This window comes from Heptranchias perlo, unplaced genomic scaffold (genome assembly GCF_035084215.1).
Source record: "Heptranchias perlo isolate sHepPer1 unplaced genomic scaffold, sHepPer1.hap1 HAP1_SCAFFOLD_64, whole genome shotgun sequence".
In the NCBI taxonomy this organism is placed as follows: Eukaryota; Metazoa; Chordata; class Chondrichthyes; order Hexanchiformes; family Hexanchidae; genus Heptranchias; species Heptranchias perlo.
In genome coordinates, this window is record NW_027139666.1 from 1,128,912 (window position 1) to 1,148,293 (window position 19,382).

The 19,382-nt window shown below is 40.5% G+C and overlaps 1 long non-coding RNA gene across 1 annotated transcript; it reads left to right on the forward strand.

Annotated features, from left to right (window-relative positions):
• The first annotated feature begins 1,988 nt into the window (after positions 1–1,988).
• On the forward strand, positions 1,989–18,403 carry LOC137317941 (uncharacterized). Its single transcript, XR_010961788.1, has 5 exons — positions 1,989–2,138; positions 2,511–2,597; positions 7,153–7,238; positions 12,794–12,880; positions 17,833–18,403. It is a non-coding gene; the product is annotated as an uncharacterized lncRNA (long non-coding RNA).
• Positions 18,404–19,382: the final 979 nt, after the last annotated feature.

The window sequence follows — 19,382 nt, forward strand, 5'->3', positions numbered from 1 at the left end:
ACCGCTCGGCCTGTGCTGCAGATTCTCGGAGGTGAGTTGTCGTTTCCCAGCTCAGTAACTGTTAAACACTCCGAGGCCGGCGCTCCTCAGTGTCTGGTCCCCAGATTCAGGGGCAGCAGCCAATCACAGCTGTGGATGTGATTATCCATATCTGGTTTTACATGATTATATTATTCACACTCAGCAATATGTTTGGTTGAGACGATAATACAAATTATCCGCTCTGGGCTCCTCCAGTCTCTCTGTCTTTCTCTCCCTCCTCCGAAACTGTCTGACAGACAATAGTAACTGGTGTCCTATCCGTCCCATTCTCAACACCCAGAGACGGCCAGTTACTGAATAAATTCAACATTCATAGGCAGTCCTGTGTCAGGCCGTTACATGCTGTTTCTCCCCACCTTTCCTTATTGGACTGGAGACTGATAAATGCACCGTCAGACCGGCTCATACATAAGAGAAGGGACAGTGACCGTCTCACCAACAGCACCGGAGGTCTGTTCACAGAAACAGAATCAGTCTTTACCTTCCAACAGGCTGTTCATATTAGCTCAATAACACTATCCCGCTTTCATATACAGCGCTGGAGGTAGAGAAATACAGACGGACAGATAAAGAGACAGACAGAGACAGGCACACAGACAAAGTATCATTCTCACACTTCCTCTCAGTGTGTCCGTTTCACACTCAGCAAACGGTATCCCACCTTCGTGTACAGCGCCAGAGAGATACAGACAGGCAGAGTATCAGCCATACGCTTCCCATCAGTCTCTCTGTATCACGCTCAGCAGCAGTATTCCACCTTCATATGTTGTACATAAGAGAGAGAGAAACTGACCTGCAATGTCCCGTTTTCACCCAGTAACAAATTGGAAAATTCTCCATTCCAATTGCCATTCCAAGCTGGAGTGACGGAAGATGCAGTCTCATCTCTCACTGATATTATTTCAGAGACAGACACATCATTAATCCCACTCTCAGGGACAGTGTCACGCATTTAACCCTCTCTTGCATGTTGTACCCTCTGCAATTTTGCAGCTCAGGGCCCTTCTGTATTTCTCTCAGTGACCGAGAGTTTCACTCCGATTGAAATAAACTGGGACTGTAGCCGTCAAATATTAATCCTACACGGTCCCAGCAAATACACCGACTCCCACTTTCCTCCCATGTTTCTCCAGGATTGGTTCGAGGAATCCGGCCTCCAGTTCCGGAGTCACAAGTTTCTTTATCAGTAAAGGGACCAAGAATGAATAGAACCAATTGGCTCATTTCACAGCCGCCCACGTTATCTCTGAAAGACACTTTTCCATCAAAAGATGCCGAGAGAAACAGCAGGGATGGAAACATCTAGTTTAATAGTAAGAGATTGTAAACTCAGTCTGGATTCCAGCGTGAGGCACTGGTGGAATCCAATTTGTTTTCCATTCTGGTGCCTGTTCCTGCACAGCCTGTGGACCCCATTCCCTCTGACCTTTCCCCCAGACCCACTTCCTTTGCTCAGACTCTGAAAAATTCGAATTGGGGAAAGTTTCCATCGATTTTTGTATTGAGAATTAAACCAGATTTCTGCGCATGCGTGACGCAGCCCCGCCCCCAGCGCTGGTTGTTGGTGAGCGGAAGAGCGCATGCGTGCTCCCTCCCCCAGCTCGGCCTGTGGGCGCCATTCACTCAGTGAGCGGAAAAAGATGGTTTAAAACAGCCGGGAATGGAGAGATCACGGCCCCCGGGGGAAGGGAGCAAAGAGCAGCCTCGTTACAGCAGCTCATCGCTTCGGGACCGTGTCCGCAGATGGGCTCAGAGATCGGCATTGAGTCCGGGGGAAGGTCAGGGGGAGTCCGGGGGCTGTTTGTAAGAGGCGGAGTGGATCAGGAACTGGTCCCGGAACATGGAGTGAGAGGGGGAAGGGAGAGGTCATTCTCGGGCTGTGTGTGTACAGGGTGTGTCCAGGGGAAGGGAGAGAGAATGGGAAGAACCTGCTATTTAAAACCATTGCTGCTTTCTCTCCCCAAACCAGTAGTGAATGTTCCTGGTTTAGTTCCAGTCTCACCCTGTTTATTGTTATTGGACAGTGAAGAGTGGAAACAGAGCCGGACAGTAAGGATGTGGGGAGTGAGACAAAGAGCATCTATGGCAGGGATCAGGTGAGAAGTGTGAAGGGCACATTTTAAACAGCGGCTGTTTGATTTCGGTTGAACGGTTAGTCCCATGGGAGAGGGGATTAGAAACCTGACGTGTGCAAAGGTCCCCGCCCCATCGGGTCGTCCCATTCATGGATCAGTGCAGGGGTTGGGTTGTGTCTGGATGTCACTAAATCGTTGTAAAATTGCCCAACACACCTGGTGTGCAGAAGCTGAGTGCTGCAGTACTGCAGTGGAGTCAGACACTGACACTGTTTGTATCATTCTCATTTGTGGATATTCAAAATAATCATTGATATGGATATTAATTCGAACACTTTTGTATTTTCTGCCTCACTGGTTCTTGAGTTACAAGAGATAATTTTCTTCCTGCAGGCAAATCCTTGATGGATCCAGAATCAGTGTTATGTTTCCTCCACTTGAGGCACAAGGAACAGTGCAGCCAACTCCTTCTCCCACACAGTAAGTACATTATCACACACAGCGCACAGAGCCAAGGAGAGGTCATCAGTTCCACAGTCTCAGACAGTAGAAGTCGTCATTCCCACACTGATCCCAAGATCCAGAGACACATTTTCAATCCAACAGTCAAACAGAGCAGGTGAGGCAGACACTGTTCCATTTCCCCCGAGCTGAGTCCCGCTGACAGGTAGATACAAAAATCCCAGTCCAAGATCACACTATCAGATGGAAAGGCACTGTATCAATCTCACAACAGGGCAACATTAGCTACGAATTAAATACCAGATCGAAATCACACATGGTACCCGATTTAAAGGTGCAGAATGAATCCCAATAATGTACCCTGAGATTCCAATTGATTACTCGCCCAGAACTCTCACACACATGTGAGTTTATACACTATGCGAATGGATATTGCATGTATCATGTGATACAAATTGCATACGAGTACAAAACTCATGTACAGTATCAGATTAAAAATGCTGTGAGAGTGTAATCTGAGAAACAAATTAGATATCAGTTTATAATGGACTCATATTGTGAGATGTAAAGATACAGTATCAATTCTATTAGTACAGACTGAGCTATACATTATACGCCATTTGAAAAGTGTCACCATATCAATTTGAAAGATACATTATCTTTCACAATAGTACTCACAGAGATACAGATTTAATAGTAGTTCAAAAAGCACACAAATTATCTGATTAAAACCTACAGTGTCAAATCCTAAAGTGTATCCACATTTACCAATTAAATAATGAGAAATATGATCGAAACATGAAGATATTAAAGCTAACATTTTTTATGCCATAATGCAATCTGAGAGAATAATTACATACAGATACAGAATGAATCTCACACTCAGATATAGTACCAGAGACTGACAGATGCAGAAGGAATCCCAAACTCACATACAATAATAGAGACTGACAGACACAGAGCAAATCCTACACTCACATATGGTACCAGAGATGACAGATATCGAATGAATCCCACACTGGCATACAGTACCAAGGGCTGATAGATATCTAGTTAATTACTCACTCTCATAAAGTACTAGAGACTGACAGAAAGATAATGACTCCCACATTCACACAGTACCAGAGCCTGAGAGATACAGAATGAATCACATACTCACACACAGTACCAGAGACTGACAGATAGAGAATGCATCCCACACCAACATGCAGTCTGAGAGGCTGCATATACAGAAAGAATTCAACACCCGCATACAAGACTGGAGACTGAAAGACACAGAATAAATCCCACACTCACAGTATCAGAGACTGCATATATAGATTAAATCGCAAACTCACACACACTACTGACAAGATACAGAATGAATCCCACACTGACAAACTGTTCCAGATACTGAGAGATACAAAATGAATCACACATTAGTGCAGGCTGAGTAACATTATTTACCATTCCAAGAAGTATCAGATTGAAAGATACAGTATCAATTCCATTAGTGCAGACTGATCTACACATTATATACCACTACAAAAACTGATGCAGATTCAGACTGAAATATACAGTATTCCATTCATGCAGACTGAGCTACACATCATATACAAGTTCAAAAATGTCACCATATCAGTTTGGAAGATAAACTAATTCACAATTGTGTTCCCATCGATACAGATTTAATAGTAGTCCAAAAAGTGCCCACATTCTCTGACTATATTCTAAAGCATTTCATTATCAACCAATTAAACACTGGGAAAAATATGCATTCATTGAGGTATTAAAGATAAAGTTTTGAACACCATACTGTAAACGGAGATACAAATTACATACAGATAAGGAATGAATCTCACACTCAGATAGAGGGCCAGAGAGTGACACACAGAATGAAACCAGCACTCACACAATGTAACAGTGACTGACAGATACCGAATGAATCCGACACTCACACACAGTACAAGGGACTTACAGATATAGAATGAATCACACACACCCACAGTACCAGAGCCTGACAGATACAGAATGAATCCCACACGCACAGACAGTACTAGGGACTGACAGATACAGAATGAATCCCACACTCACAGACAGTACGAGGGACTGACAGATATAGAATGAATCCCACACTCACAGACAGTGCTAGGGACTGACAGATACAGAATGAATCTCACAGTCACACACATTAATGCAGTCTGAGTTACACATTACACATCAGTCCAAAAATCTCATAGTGTCAGATTGAAAGATACAGTATCAATTCTATTAGTGCAGACTGATCTACATATTATAAAGCACTACAAAAAACTGATAAAGATTCAGACTGAAATATACAGTATACCTTTCAAGCAGACTGAGCTACACATCATATACAAGTTCAAAAATGTCACCATATCATTTTGGAAGATAAACTAATTCACAATTTTTTTCCCATCGATACAGATTTAATAGAAGTCCAAAAAGTGCCCACATTCTCTGATTATAACCGAAAACATTATATTTTAAAATGTATCATTATCTACCAATTAAACACTGGGAAAAATTATTGATACATTGAGGTATTAATGAGAGAGTTTTGAACACCATACTGTAAACAGAGACACAAATTACATACAGATAAAGAATGAATCTCACACTCAGATAGAGGGCCAGAGACTGACATGCAAATTGAAAACAGCACTCAAACAATGTAACAGTGACTGACAGATACAGAATGAATCCTACACTCACACACATTACAAGGGACTGACAGATACAGAATGAATCCTGCACTCACACACATTACAAGGGACTGACAGATACAGAATGAATCCCACACTCACACACATTACAAGGGACTGACAGACTTAGAATGAATCACACACTCCCACGGTACCAGAGACTGACAGATACAGAATGAATCCTAAACTCACACACTGTAGCACAGACTGACAGAGACAAAATTTATATCACTCACAAACAGTACCAGAAATTGATAGATGCAGAATGAAAGTCTCCCTCACATATAGCACCTGACACTGACGAAAACAGAATGAAACGCACATTCACACAAAATACCAGGGACTAACAGATATTGAATGAATCCCATACTCACACACAGTACCAGATACTGACAGATACAGAGTTAATTCCACACTTATACACAGTACCTGAGACTGGCAGATACAGAATTAATCCCACTCTCATATACAGTCCCACAGACTTGCAGATACAGAATGATCCCAAACTCATATGTAGTGCCCGAGACTGAGAGATACAGAATTAACACCATGCTCACACTCAGTACCAGATACTGGCAGATACAGAATGAATCCCACACTCACACAGTATCAGATATTGACAGATGCAGAGTAAACCCCGCTCTCACACACAGTACTGGAGACTGACTTCTGCTGGACGTAAGCGAGAACTGTAAAAGAACGGAACAAATTCACATTTTATGTCGTGGTTGCAGAAATCGGACAATGTGCAACGTGAGGAAAGGTTCTGTCTGTAACTTCTACTCCCGTATTTTTGCTCGTTTTGTTATTGAAAAATGATGACAATTGTTTTATAATAAAGTTTTTGTTTCACTCATTCGATAGTTGTGAATTTGCCCCATTATATTTCACTGTACATTGCACAGTATTTCTCTCTGATTTCTCAGGACACGATTTGCATTGCTCCTTTACCCCATTTAGACACTTATTTTCCAAGCAGTATGTGGCCTCCTTATTTCTCCTGGCAAAATGCACCAGCTCACACCTTTCTATATTGAAATTCAATGGCCATTTACACGGCCGTTCTGCAAGCTTATTTTGTCGTAGTCTTCCTCAGTATTGACTACACCCCCTAAATTAATTACAATCATTTAATACATCATTACAACCAATGTTTTATCGAAAAAATGTTCTCCATTCCCAGTTTTTCTAAATCCCACCCGTACAATATAATGTGAAGAATGAGTTTATCTTCTGTCCCTCTCTCATCTGCAAACTTCATTGACCCGGGGTTTGAGGACATCTACTGGCCGGAAGCAGAACTGCAACAGTTCGGAACAAATTGCTGAAACCGGACAATGTGCAGTGTGAGCGTGTTTGTGATTGGTGGCAGGTATTAAATCTGATTTTTTAAAACCTGACGATTAACCTTTAGTGTTTGTTATTGAAGAGTAAACAGAGCCGGACAGTAAGGATGTGGGGAGTTATACAAAGAGTATCTATTGCAGGCATCAGGTGAGAAGTTTGAAGGACACATTTTAAACAGTGGCTGTTTTGTTTCGGTTGAACGGTTAGTCCCATGGAAGAGGGGATTAGAAATCTGATATGTGCAAAGCTCCCCGCCCCATCGGGTAGTCCCATTCATGGATCAGTCCAGGGTTTGGGTTTTGTCTGAATGCCACTAAACTGTTGTAAAACAGCCCAACACACCTGGTATGCAGAAGCTGAGTGCTGCAGTACTGCAGTGGAGTCAGACACTGACACTGTTTGTATCGCTGATTTTCATTTGTGGATATTCAATATTATTATTAACAGATATTAATCTGATCACTTCTGCATTTTCTACCTCACCTGTTCTTGATTTACAAGAGATACGTTTCTTTCTACAGGCAAATACTTGAAGGAGCCAGAATGACTGTGAAATTTCCTCCACCCGAGGCAAAGGAACAGTGCAGCCAGCTCCTTCTCACACACAGTAGGTATATTCTCACTCTCAGAGCACAGAGACACAGACAGGTCATCAGTTCCACAGTCCCACACAGCAGAAGTAGTCAGTCCCACACTGATCCCAAGTTCCAGAGTCACATTTTCAATCCAACAGTCAAACAGAGGAGGTGAGACAGACACTGTTCCATTTCTCCCGAACTCAGTCCCGCTGACAGGTGGATTCAAAAATTCCAGCCCAAAATCACACTATCAGATTGTCAATTTCACAAAAGGGCAACATTAGCCATGAAATAAATACCAGATATCCCGAGATTCAAATTGAATACTAGCCCAGAACTCTCACACACACGTGAGTTTAATACATGCAGTATCCATTCGAATAGTGTATCATTCAAATACAAAATGAAGGCCGAAACTCATGTACAATATCAGATTGAGAATTGCTGTGACAGTGTAACCAGAGAAACAAATTAGATACCAGTTTATAATATACCCACAGTATGAGATTTAAAAATACAGTATCAATTCTATTAGCACAGACTGAGATACACATTATTTACCAATTCAGAAATGTCACCATATCAATTTGAAAGATAAATTACCATTCACAATATTACTCACAGATTTACAGATTTAATAGTAGTCCAAAAAGCACACAAATTATCTGATTAAAGCCTCCAGCTTCAAATACGAAAGTGTATCCATATTTACCAATTAAATAATGAGAAAAGCTATTCAAACATTAACATATTAAAGCTACAGTATTGAACATCATAATGTAATCTGAGAGAATAATTATGGACAGAAACAGAATGAATCTCACACTCCGATACAGTACAGAGACAGACATGCAGAAGGAATCCCAAACTCGCATACAGTACTAGAGGTTGCCAGACACAGAGTGAATCCCATACTCAAGTATGGTACCAGAGATGACAGAAACAGAATGAATCCCACTCAGGCATACAGTACCAAGGACAGACAAATATCGAGTTCATCCCACATTCTAATAAAGCACTAGAGACTGAGAGATAAGGTATGAATCGCAAACTCACACACAGCAGCAGAGACTGACAGACACAGAATGAATCCCACACTCACACACAGTACCAGAGAATGACAGATCCAGAATGAATCCCACACTCACTCACAGCACCTGAGACTGACAGATACAGAATGAATCCCACACTCACTCACAGCACCCGAGACTGACAGATACAAAATGAATCCCACACTCACACACAGTACCAGAGACTGAGAGATACAAGGTGAATCTCACAGTCACCTACATTAGTGCAGGCTGAGTTATAAATTACGTTCCAGTCCAAAAATCTCAGTGTCAGATAGAAAGATACAGTATCAATTCCATTAGTGCAGACTGAGCTGCACATTAGAAACCACGACAACAAAACTGATACAGATTCAGACTGAAATATACAGCATTCCATTCATGCAGACTGAGCTACACATTATATACAAGTTCAAAAATGTCACCATATCAATTGGAAGAAGCACAAATTCACAATTGTGTTCCCAATGTAGATTTAATAGAAGTCCAAAAATAGATGCCCATATTATCTTATTACATTTTTAAAAATGTCATTATCTACCAATTAAAACTGGGAAAAATTATTCAAACATTTAAGTATTAAAGATACAGATGTGAACGCCATCCTATAAATGAAGATATAAATTAGATACAGATAAAGAATGAATCTCTCACTCCGATAGAGTGCCAGAGACTGATATGTAGAATGAATCCCAAACTCATACAATGTACCAGCGACTGACAGATTCAAAATGAATCCCACACTCACACACTGTAGCACAGACTGACAGATACAGAATTTATATCACTCACATACAGTTCAGAAATTGATAGATACAGAATGAATGTCTCACTCACATATAGCACCAGAGACTGACAGGAACAGAACGAATCGCTCACACATACAAAATCAGAGACTGAGAGATATGGAATGAATCCCAAATACACACACAGTACCAGAGACTGATAGATCCAGCATGAATACCACATTCACATAGAGTATCAGGAACTGACAATCACAGAATGAATCTCACAGTCACACTACTGCAGACTGAGTTACATTTTACATACCAGTTCAAAGATATCATAGTGTCAGATTGAAAGCGACGGTATGAATTCCATTAGTGCAGACTGAGCTACATAGTAGAAATATTAGTGAATACTCATAGAGTAATATACTGAAATAAACAGTATCAATATCATTGGTTCAGACTGAGCTACACATTATATACCAGTCCAAAAACCTCATAAATGATCAGACTGGAAGATACAGTATCAATTCTATTAGCACTGCCTGACCTGTACATTACATACCAGACTGAAAATCCCATAAAATCTTCGACTGAAATAAACAGTATCAATTCCATGAGTGCAGACTGAGCCACACATTATATAGCAGTCCAAGAATCTCATACCCTATCAGACTCAAAGATACAATAACAATTCCATTAGCACAGATGACGAGTCCAAAAATCTCATAGAATATCAGATTGAAAGATTCAGTATCACTTCCATTTGTGCAGAATGAGCTACACATTACATTCCAGTCCAAAAATCTCATACAGTATCAGACTGATAGATACATTATCAATTCCTTTCGTGCAGGCTGAGCTACATATTACATACCAGTTCAAAAATCTCATACAATATTAGATTGAGATGCAGAATTAATCCCATTATTGCTGACTGAGCTATACATTACATACCAATCCAATAATTTCACCACGAACAGATTGAAAGGTACATTATCATTCACAATAGAGTTCAGAGATTAAGATGTAATCCCACTCCAAAGCTCACACACGTTGTTTGATTAAAGAAAATTGAAAAGTGTATCCATATTTACAAATTAAACACTGGACGAAGAACTGTATATAATTTAAAGTATTAAAGATACAGTTTCAAATACGATACTGTAAACTGAAATAAGAATACAGAATGAATCCAGACTTGCACATTGTCTCAGAGACTGAATTACAGAATTAATCCCACACTGAGATAATGTAGCAGAGACTGACAGATACAGAATAAATCCCACACTCACACACAGCACCAGAGACCTGCAGATACAGAATGAATCCCACACTCACATACAGTACCAGAGACTGACAGATACAGAATTAATCCCACACTCACACACAGTACCAGAGACCGACAGATACAGAATGAATCTCCACACTCACAGACTGAACTGGAGACGACAGATATAGAATGAATGTCACAGTCACATTACTGCAGACTGAGTTACACTTTACAGACCAGTCCAAATATCTCATAATGGCAGATTGAAAGATACATTCTAAATTCTATTGGTGCAGACTGAGCTACATATTGGATATAGTGGTAAATACTCGTGTTTGCTGAAATAAACATTATCAATGCCATTGGTACAGACTGAGCTACACATTACGTACTCGTCCAAAAATCACAAATGATCAGATTGGAAGATACAATTTAAATTCTATTCGCACTGCCTGAGCTGAACATTATATATCAGTCCAACAATCTCATACAATATTAGACTGAAAGATAGAGAATCGATTCAATTAGTGAAAACTGAGCCACACATTATATAGCAATCCAAGAATCTCATACCGTATCAGACTCAAAGATACAATATCAATTCCATTAGCACAGACTGAGCTACACGTTACTCACCAGTCCAAAAATCTCATACTGAATCTTTCAATGTGACACTGTATCAATTCCATTCGTGCAGCCTGAGCTATACATTGCATTCAAGTCGAAAAATTTCATACAGTATAAGAATGATAGATACAGTATCAATTCCTTTAGTGCGGGATGAGCTACATATTACATACCAGTCCAAAAATCACATAAAGTGTTAGACTCAGATGCAGAATTAATCCCATTATTGCAGACTGAACTACACATTACACACCAGTCCAGTAATTTCAACGTGAACAGATTGAAAGGTATATTATCATTCACAATAGAGTTCAGAGATTAAGATGTAACATGACTCCAAAACTCTCACACGTTGTTTGATTAAAGAAAATCAAAAAGTGTATCTGTGTAAACAAATTAAATGCTCGATGAAGACATGTATATACTTTAAAGTTTCAATACAATAGTGGAAACTGAAATAAGAGTATGGAATGCACATTGTCACAGAGATTGAATTGCAGAATGAATCCCACACTGAGATAAAGTAGCAGAGAATGGCAGATACAGAATGTATCCCACACACAGACAGTACCAGCGACTGATGGATGCAGAATATACCCCATGCTCACACCCAGTTACAGAGACTGACAGATACAGAATAAACCCCAGTCTCATATCCAGTACCAGAGACTGACCTCGACTGACGGGAAGCGACAACTATAATAAGGCAACGAATTCACATTCTCTGTCGTGGTTCCAGAAACAGGACAATGTGCAATGTGAGGGAAGTTTCTGTCTGTAACTTTTACTCTCGTATTTTTGCACTTTTTGACGGTGAAAAATGAAGACAATTGATTCATAATAAAGTTTTTGTTTTACTCGTTCCATAGTTGTGAATTTGCCCCATTATATATCACTGTACATTGCACAGTATTTCTCTCTGATATCTCAGGATGATTTACATTGCTCCTCTACCCCATTTAGACACTCATTTTCCATGCAGTATGTGGCCTCCTTATTCCCCTTGGCGAAATGCATCACCTCACACTTTTCTATATTGAAATTCAATGGCCATTTACAAGGCCGTTCTGCATGTTTATTTTGTCCCAGTCTTGATCAGTATTGACTATATCTCCGAAACAAATTACAAGAATTTAACACAGTATCACAACTAGTGTTTGCTCTAACAAAATGTACTTGCAGCTCGTCTCCATTCCCAGTTTTTCTAAATGCCACTCGTGCAATATAATGTGAAGAATGAGTTTATCTTCTGTCCCTCTCTCATCTGCAAACTTCAATGACCCGGGGATTGGGGACATCTACTGGCCGGAAGCAGAACTGCAACAGTTCGGAACAAATTGCTGAAACCGGACAATGTGCAGTGTGAGCGTGTTTGTGATTGGTGGCAGGTATTAAATCTGATTTTTTAAAACCTGCCCATTAACCTTAAGTGTTTGTTATGGAACAGTAAACAGAGCCGGAGAGTAAGGATATGGGGAGTTATACAAAAAGCATCTATTGCAGGCATCAGGTGAGAAGTTTGAAGGACACATTTTAAACAGCGGCTGTTTAGTTTTGGTTGAACGGTTAGTCCCATGGGAGAGGGGATTAGAAATCTGATATGTGCAAAGGTCTCCGCCCCATCGGGTAGTCCCATTCATGGAACAGTGCAGGGGTTGGGCTGTGACTGGATGTCACTAAATTGTTGTAAAACAGCCCAACACACCTGGTGTGCAGAAGCTGAGTGCTGCAGTACTGCAGTGGAGTCAGACACTGACACTGTTTGTATCACTGGTTTTCATTTGTGGATATTACAATGATTATTAACAGAGAGATTCAATTGATCACTTTTGTATTTTCTACCTCACCTGTTCTTGAGTTACAAGAGATAATTTTTCTTCCCACAGGCAAATCCTTGAAGGGCCCAGAATTAGTGTGATGTTTCCTCCACCCGGGGCACACGGAACAGTGCAGCCAGCTCCTTCTCACACACAGTATGTATAGAGTCATAGAGTCATACAGCATGGATAGAGGCCCTTCGGCCCATCGTGTCCGCGCCGGCCATCAGCCCTGTCTACTCTAATCCCATATTCCAGCATTTGGTCCGTAGCCTTGTATGCTATGGCATTTCAAGTGCTCATCCAAATGCTTCTTGAATGTTGTGAGGGTTCCTGCCTCCACAACCCTTTCAGACAGTGAGTTCCAGACTCCAACCACCCTCTGGGTGAAAAAGTTCTTTCTCAATTCCCCTCTAAACCTCCCGCCTTTTACCTTGAATCTATGTCCACTTGTTATAGAACCCTCAATGAAGGGAAAAATCTCCTTAGTATCCATCCTATCTGTGCCCCTCATAATTTTGTACACATCAATCATGTCCCCCCTCAGCCTCCTCTGCTCCAAGGAAAACAAACCCAATCTTCCCAGTCTCTCTTCATAGCTGAAGCGCTCCAGCCCTGGTAACATCCTGGTGAATCTCCTCTGCACCCTCTCCAAAGCGATCACATCCTTCCTGTAGTGCGGCGACCAGAACTGCACACAGTACTCCAGCTGTGGCCTAACCAGTGTTTTATACAGCTCCATCATAACCTCCTTGCTCGTATATTCTATGCCTCGGCTAATAAAGGCAAGTATCCCATATGCCTTCTTTACCACCTTATCTACCTGTTCCGCCGCCTTCAGGGATCTGTGAACTTGCACACCAAGATCCCTCTGCCCCTCTGTCTTGCCTAGGGTCCTCCCATTCATTGTGTATTCCCTTGCCTTGTTAGTCCCTCCAAAGTGCATCACCTCGCACTTTTCCGGGTTAAATTCCATTTGCCACTGTTCCGCCCATCTGACCAACCCATCTATATCGTCCTGCAGACTGAGGCTATCCTCCTCGCTATTTACCACCCTACCAATCTTTCTTAATATACTCTGTGAGTATATTATCACTCACAGAGCACAGAGACACAGACAGGTCATCAATCCCACAGTCTCACACAGCAGAAATAGTCAATCCCAAACTGATCCCAATCCAACAGTCAAACAGAGCAGGAGAGACTGACGGAATTTCTATTTCACAATGACTCAATACCGCTGACTGGCAGATAAATAATTCCCAGTCCAAAATCACACCCAGTATCAGATTGAAAGGCACTGTGTTAATCTCACATAAGATCAGAATTAGCTACAAATTAAATACCAGATAGAACTGACACATGGTACTGATTGATAGGTACAGAATTAATCACAATAGTGTAGATGTGGAGATGCCGGTGATGGACTGGGGTTGACAATTGTAAACAATTTTACAACACCAAGTTATAGTCCAGCAATTTTATTTTAAATTCACAAGCTTTCGGAGACTTCCTCCTTCCTCAGGTAAATGTTTACCTGAGGAAGGAGGAAGTCTCCGAAAGCTTGTGAATTTAAAATAAAATTGCTGGACTATAACTTGGTGTTGTAAAATTGTTCACAATAGTGTACCCCGAGATTCAAATTAAATACCAGCCCACAACTCACACCACATTATGAGTTTAAAGATGCAGTATTCATGCCAATATTATACACTGAGATACAAATTAGATACCAGTTCAGATGTTACCCATATTTGACTCACAAATATGTCCAAAAACCTCATAGTGTCAGAATGAAATGTACAGTTTCAATCCTATTGTTGCAGATTGAGCTACACATTATATACCAGTCCAAAATTTGCATAAAGTATCATACAGGAAGATACAGTATCAATCCCATTAGACTGAGGTACACATTAGTTACCTGTCCAAAAATCATATTTATCAAACTGAAAGGCAGAGTATCAATTCCCTTACTGCAAACGAAGGTTCACATTAGATCCCTGTCCAGAAATCACGTACAGTACCATACTGAAAGATATAGCATTGATTTAATTAGTGCAGACTGACCTACACGTTAATTACCAGTACAAAAATCTCACACAGTTTCAGACTGGAAGATACAGTATCAATCCCATTAGTGCAGACTGAGGTGTACATTAGATACCAGTCCAAAAGTCACATTCAGTGTCAAAATGAAAGATACAGTATCAATTCCTTTAGTGCAGACTGAACTACACCTTACAAACCTGTCTAAATATATTACACAGTATCAGACTGAAAGGTACAGTATGAATTCCATTAGTACAGACTGAACCACACATTACATACCAGTCCAAAAATCTCAGACAGTGTCAGACTGAAAGATACAATAATTATTCTATTAGCACAGACTGAGCTACAAAATAAATACCAGTCCAATAATTTCACAGTAAAAGATTGAAATACACATTATCTTCACGGAGATTAAGATGTAATCATTCAACAAAACTCGCACACATTGTTTGATTGAAACAAAATCCAAAAGTGTATCAATATTTACAAATTAATGCAGCACGAAAGATTTGCATACATTAATGAATTAAACATACAGTTTCAAGTACCATACTCTAACCTGAAATAAGAATACAGAACGAATCCAGACTTGCACTTTGCCCAGAGACTGAGTTACAGAATGAATCCCACACTGAAATAGAATACCAGAGACTGACAGTCACAGAATGAATCCCACACTCACAGATAGCACCAGAGATTGAGAGATACAAAAAGAATCACACACTCACACACAGTACCAGAGACTGACAGATACAGAATGAATCCCACACTCACAGACTGTATTGGAGACTGACGGATACAGAATGAATATCACACTCACATACAGTACCAGAGAATGACAGACATAGAATTAATGCCACACTCACATGCAGTCTGACATCTACTGGCCATAAGTGAGAACTGTAACTGAGTGGAACAAATTCACATTATCTGTCGTTGTTCCAGATTCAGGACAATGTGCAATGTGAGGAAATAGTTTCTCTCTGTAACTTCTACTCCCGTACTTTTTCTAATTTTGTCAGTTAAAAATTAGACAATTGATTTCGAATAAAGTTTTTGTTTTCCTCATTCGAAAGTTGCCCCATTATATTTCACTCTACATTGCGCAATATTTCTGTCTGAATTCTCAGGAGACGATTTATATTAATTCAAATAAACCGAACTGAAACACGAATAAAAACTGAGTGCAAATCTGCAAGTTTCAACGGCGACCGTCAAAAGTGAAAGGGATAAAATATAGAAAAAAATCAAACCGAAAATGCTGGAAAGGCTCAGCAGGTCCGGCAGCATCTGTGGAGAAGGGAAGCTCGGGTTAACGGTTCAGGACAATGACCCTTCTATAGATCAGAAAGGTTAATCCGACATAATTTAAATAAGGAACGGGAATCAGCAGAGGGAAAAACTTCAGAAAATCAATTAATTTCACTGAATCCGAGCAATTGTGTCCCGTATCCACTGTACAGATCAGGGCAAATAATAATACAAAGGAACAGAGTTAAATTCAACGTTATGGGGGAAGAAATGAATTTTAAAAATATTTTTAAATATAAATTAGACTCGTTTGTGTTTTGAAAACACTATCCCTCTGAACATCATCAAATTCGGTTCCAGTCTTGGTGTTTCTGAATTCAGCGTGCTGGGATTCAAACCTGTTGGAATTAATTGTTTGGAAGGGAGCGATACTCACCATCATAGCACCTTAGTTCACTGGGAGGGAGAAATAGAGCGTTTCTGTGGAGTTTCGGACTGAATTGCTCCCTTTGGGTTACTGGCACTTTAATCAAAGACAATAAACAGTTCCCAAACATCAGCCCCTGAACAGACACAACAATCTGGCGGAATTTCTCATTCATAGATATTAAATAAGAGGATGACAAAAGCGAATAGGAAGAGGTTAGGAAGAAGTCACAAAAACAATTAGGGAAGCAAACAGGAATCACGAAATCAAATTATCAAGGAATATAAAAATAAATCGTAAATTATTGCACAGAGCCAGAAATAACAGAAGGAAAATCAGAATATCTTGAGGGCCACTAAGGGATTGACAAGATAAACTCACAGGTAACGTCAGCGAAATGGCAGAAATATTGAATTATTACTTTGCCTCAGTATTTACCCGGGAGATTAACAGGGTGAACATGATATTGGAGGAAGAGGTCAATAAAGATATCAAGACATTTAAGTTTGAAAGGGTGGTAGAACTCCTGGTCCAGATGGATTGCATCCGCACATATTAAATGAAACAAGGGAAGAGATAGCAGAGGCACTGTTACATATATAGAAAAAATAATTACAGAAAGGAATAGTGCCAGAGGACTGGATGACAGTTGATGTGATTCTTATATTTTGAAACAGGAGATAGAACAAGTCCAGGGAACTGTGGACCAGTTAACTAAAGGTCGGTGGTAGGAATGATCATGGAATCTTTTACTCAATGAAGCAACAGAAAAACATCTGGAAACCGAAAATATAATAAAGAATAGTCAGCACGGATTTCAGAAAGGGAAGATTTAATAGTTTGACAGAAGGTTTGACAGTTAAAATTACAGTTCAACATAACTTATCTGCTTTTCAAATATATTCCTCCAGAAATAAACCTCTGTGTTTGCATGTCATGGCCTTATCAACCTGTGTTGCTACTTTTAAAGATTTGTCAATCTGTACCCCTAAATCCCATTGCTCTTCTACCCCATTTAGACTCTTATTTTCAAAGCAGTGTTTGGCCTCCTTATTCCCCCGAGCAAAATGCACCACCTCACACCTTTCTATATGGAAATTCAATGGCCATTTACACCGCCTTTCAGCAAGCTTATTAAAGTCTTCTTGTATTTTGTCGTAATCTTCCTCAGTATAGGCTATACCCCCAAAATTAATTACAAGCATTTAATACAGCATTACAACTCATGTTTTGTCGAACAAACTGTTTTCCATTCCCTGTTTTTCGAAATCCCACCCGTGCAATATAATGTGAAGAATGAGTTCATCTTCTGTCCCTCTCTCATCTGCAAACTTCAATGACCCGGGGTTTGGGGACATCTACTGGCCGGAAGCAGAACTGCAACAGTTCGGAACAAATTGATGAAACCGGACAACAAGCAGTGTGAGCGTGTTTGTGATTGTGGCAGGTATTAAATCTGATTGGATATTTGAAGAAACCAATCAGAGAGTGACAGTTAATTATTGTGACCTCACTACGAATGACCCAATCACAATCATTGCATTCCTCCATCCTTCATTACCATAGTAAACAATTTTACAACACCAAGTTATCGTCCAGCAATTTTATTTTAAATTCACAAGCTTTCGGAGGCTTCCTCCTTCGTCAGGTGAACGATGTAAAATTGTTTACAATTGTCAACCCCAGTCCATCACCGGCATCTCCACATCATCATTACCATATGGCTGTGGGGCTGCCTATTTAATCCGAGCTCGGAGCGGATTTGGGTCATTTCTGAGTCTGAAATTGAGTTTGAAAATGCCTGAGGACAAGAAAGCAGCTTCCAAGAAGGGCGCCAAGAAAACCTTGAGTAAAGCACCAGCCAAGGGCGGCAAGAAGCGCATCGCGGGTGAGGCTTCCCGCCTGGCCCATTATAATAAACGGCGCACCATCAGCTCCCGGGAGATCCAGACCGCCGTGCGCCTGCTGCTGCCCGGGGAACTGGCCAAGCACGCCGTGTCGGAAGGGACAATGGCGGTGACCAAGTACACCAGCTCCAAGTAAAACTCCACAATGCACTGAAAAGAAAATAAACACAAAGGCTCTTTTCAGAGCCACCCACAGTCTCTCTAAAAAAACTGTACCAACACCTCTATGGAATCATTTTACTGTCGATAGTTTGATACTCACTGTCTCTCTAACTTGTGCTTTTGTAATTTCACTTGAAATCTGGAAGATTCTCATAATCACTGCCCGGTATAATCTCTGTCGTTGTTTTATTTAGTTTCAATAACCAATAACGTGTCGCTGATCCTCTCGTTCCCGGTCATATTCCGCCCCTTCCCCCGCATCTGCCCCTTCAGAGCCGTTTTAAGGTCATTTCTTTCTCCTTTTCACGTTTTTTTGTTCATTATTCGGGAATATCACTTTCAGAACCGCAATCCTATTTAAAGCAACAACCCTGAAAGGGACTTCACACCGAGTACAGAATAGTCGAAAGGCTCTGTCACTGTTCGACTTCTTACACCAGGAGTCTCGGCTCCGGTTTCGATCGCGCTGCAGCTCCTGTGAACAGGGATCAATCCACAATCTGTGGTTTGTTACTTTTACAAAGATTGAGCTGGGATCTGTCCCGTTACAAAATGGGACTTTATTCCCGCCGGATTGAAAGCGAACGGTGAATGACGCAGGATTTTCACCGGATTGTAAAAGATTCTGGAAGTTGTGACGGGAAATGTGGAATAACAGAGTAAAAGGAGAGAGATTTTTAAATCTTTGTCTTAAGGCGACATTATTTACTTAATCCGCTTCTTGTGTTACAAATATATTGGCGGGCTTTTCAAATTTCAATAAAACGGTTCAGTTCAGTATTTTCCGCCTTTTTCTCATTCGGCTATTGATTGGTGAATAAAACAGCTCTCTAATTTCGCTGTTCGTTGAACCAAT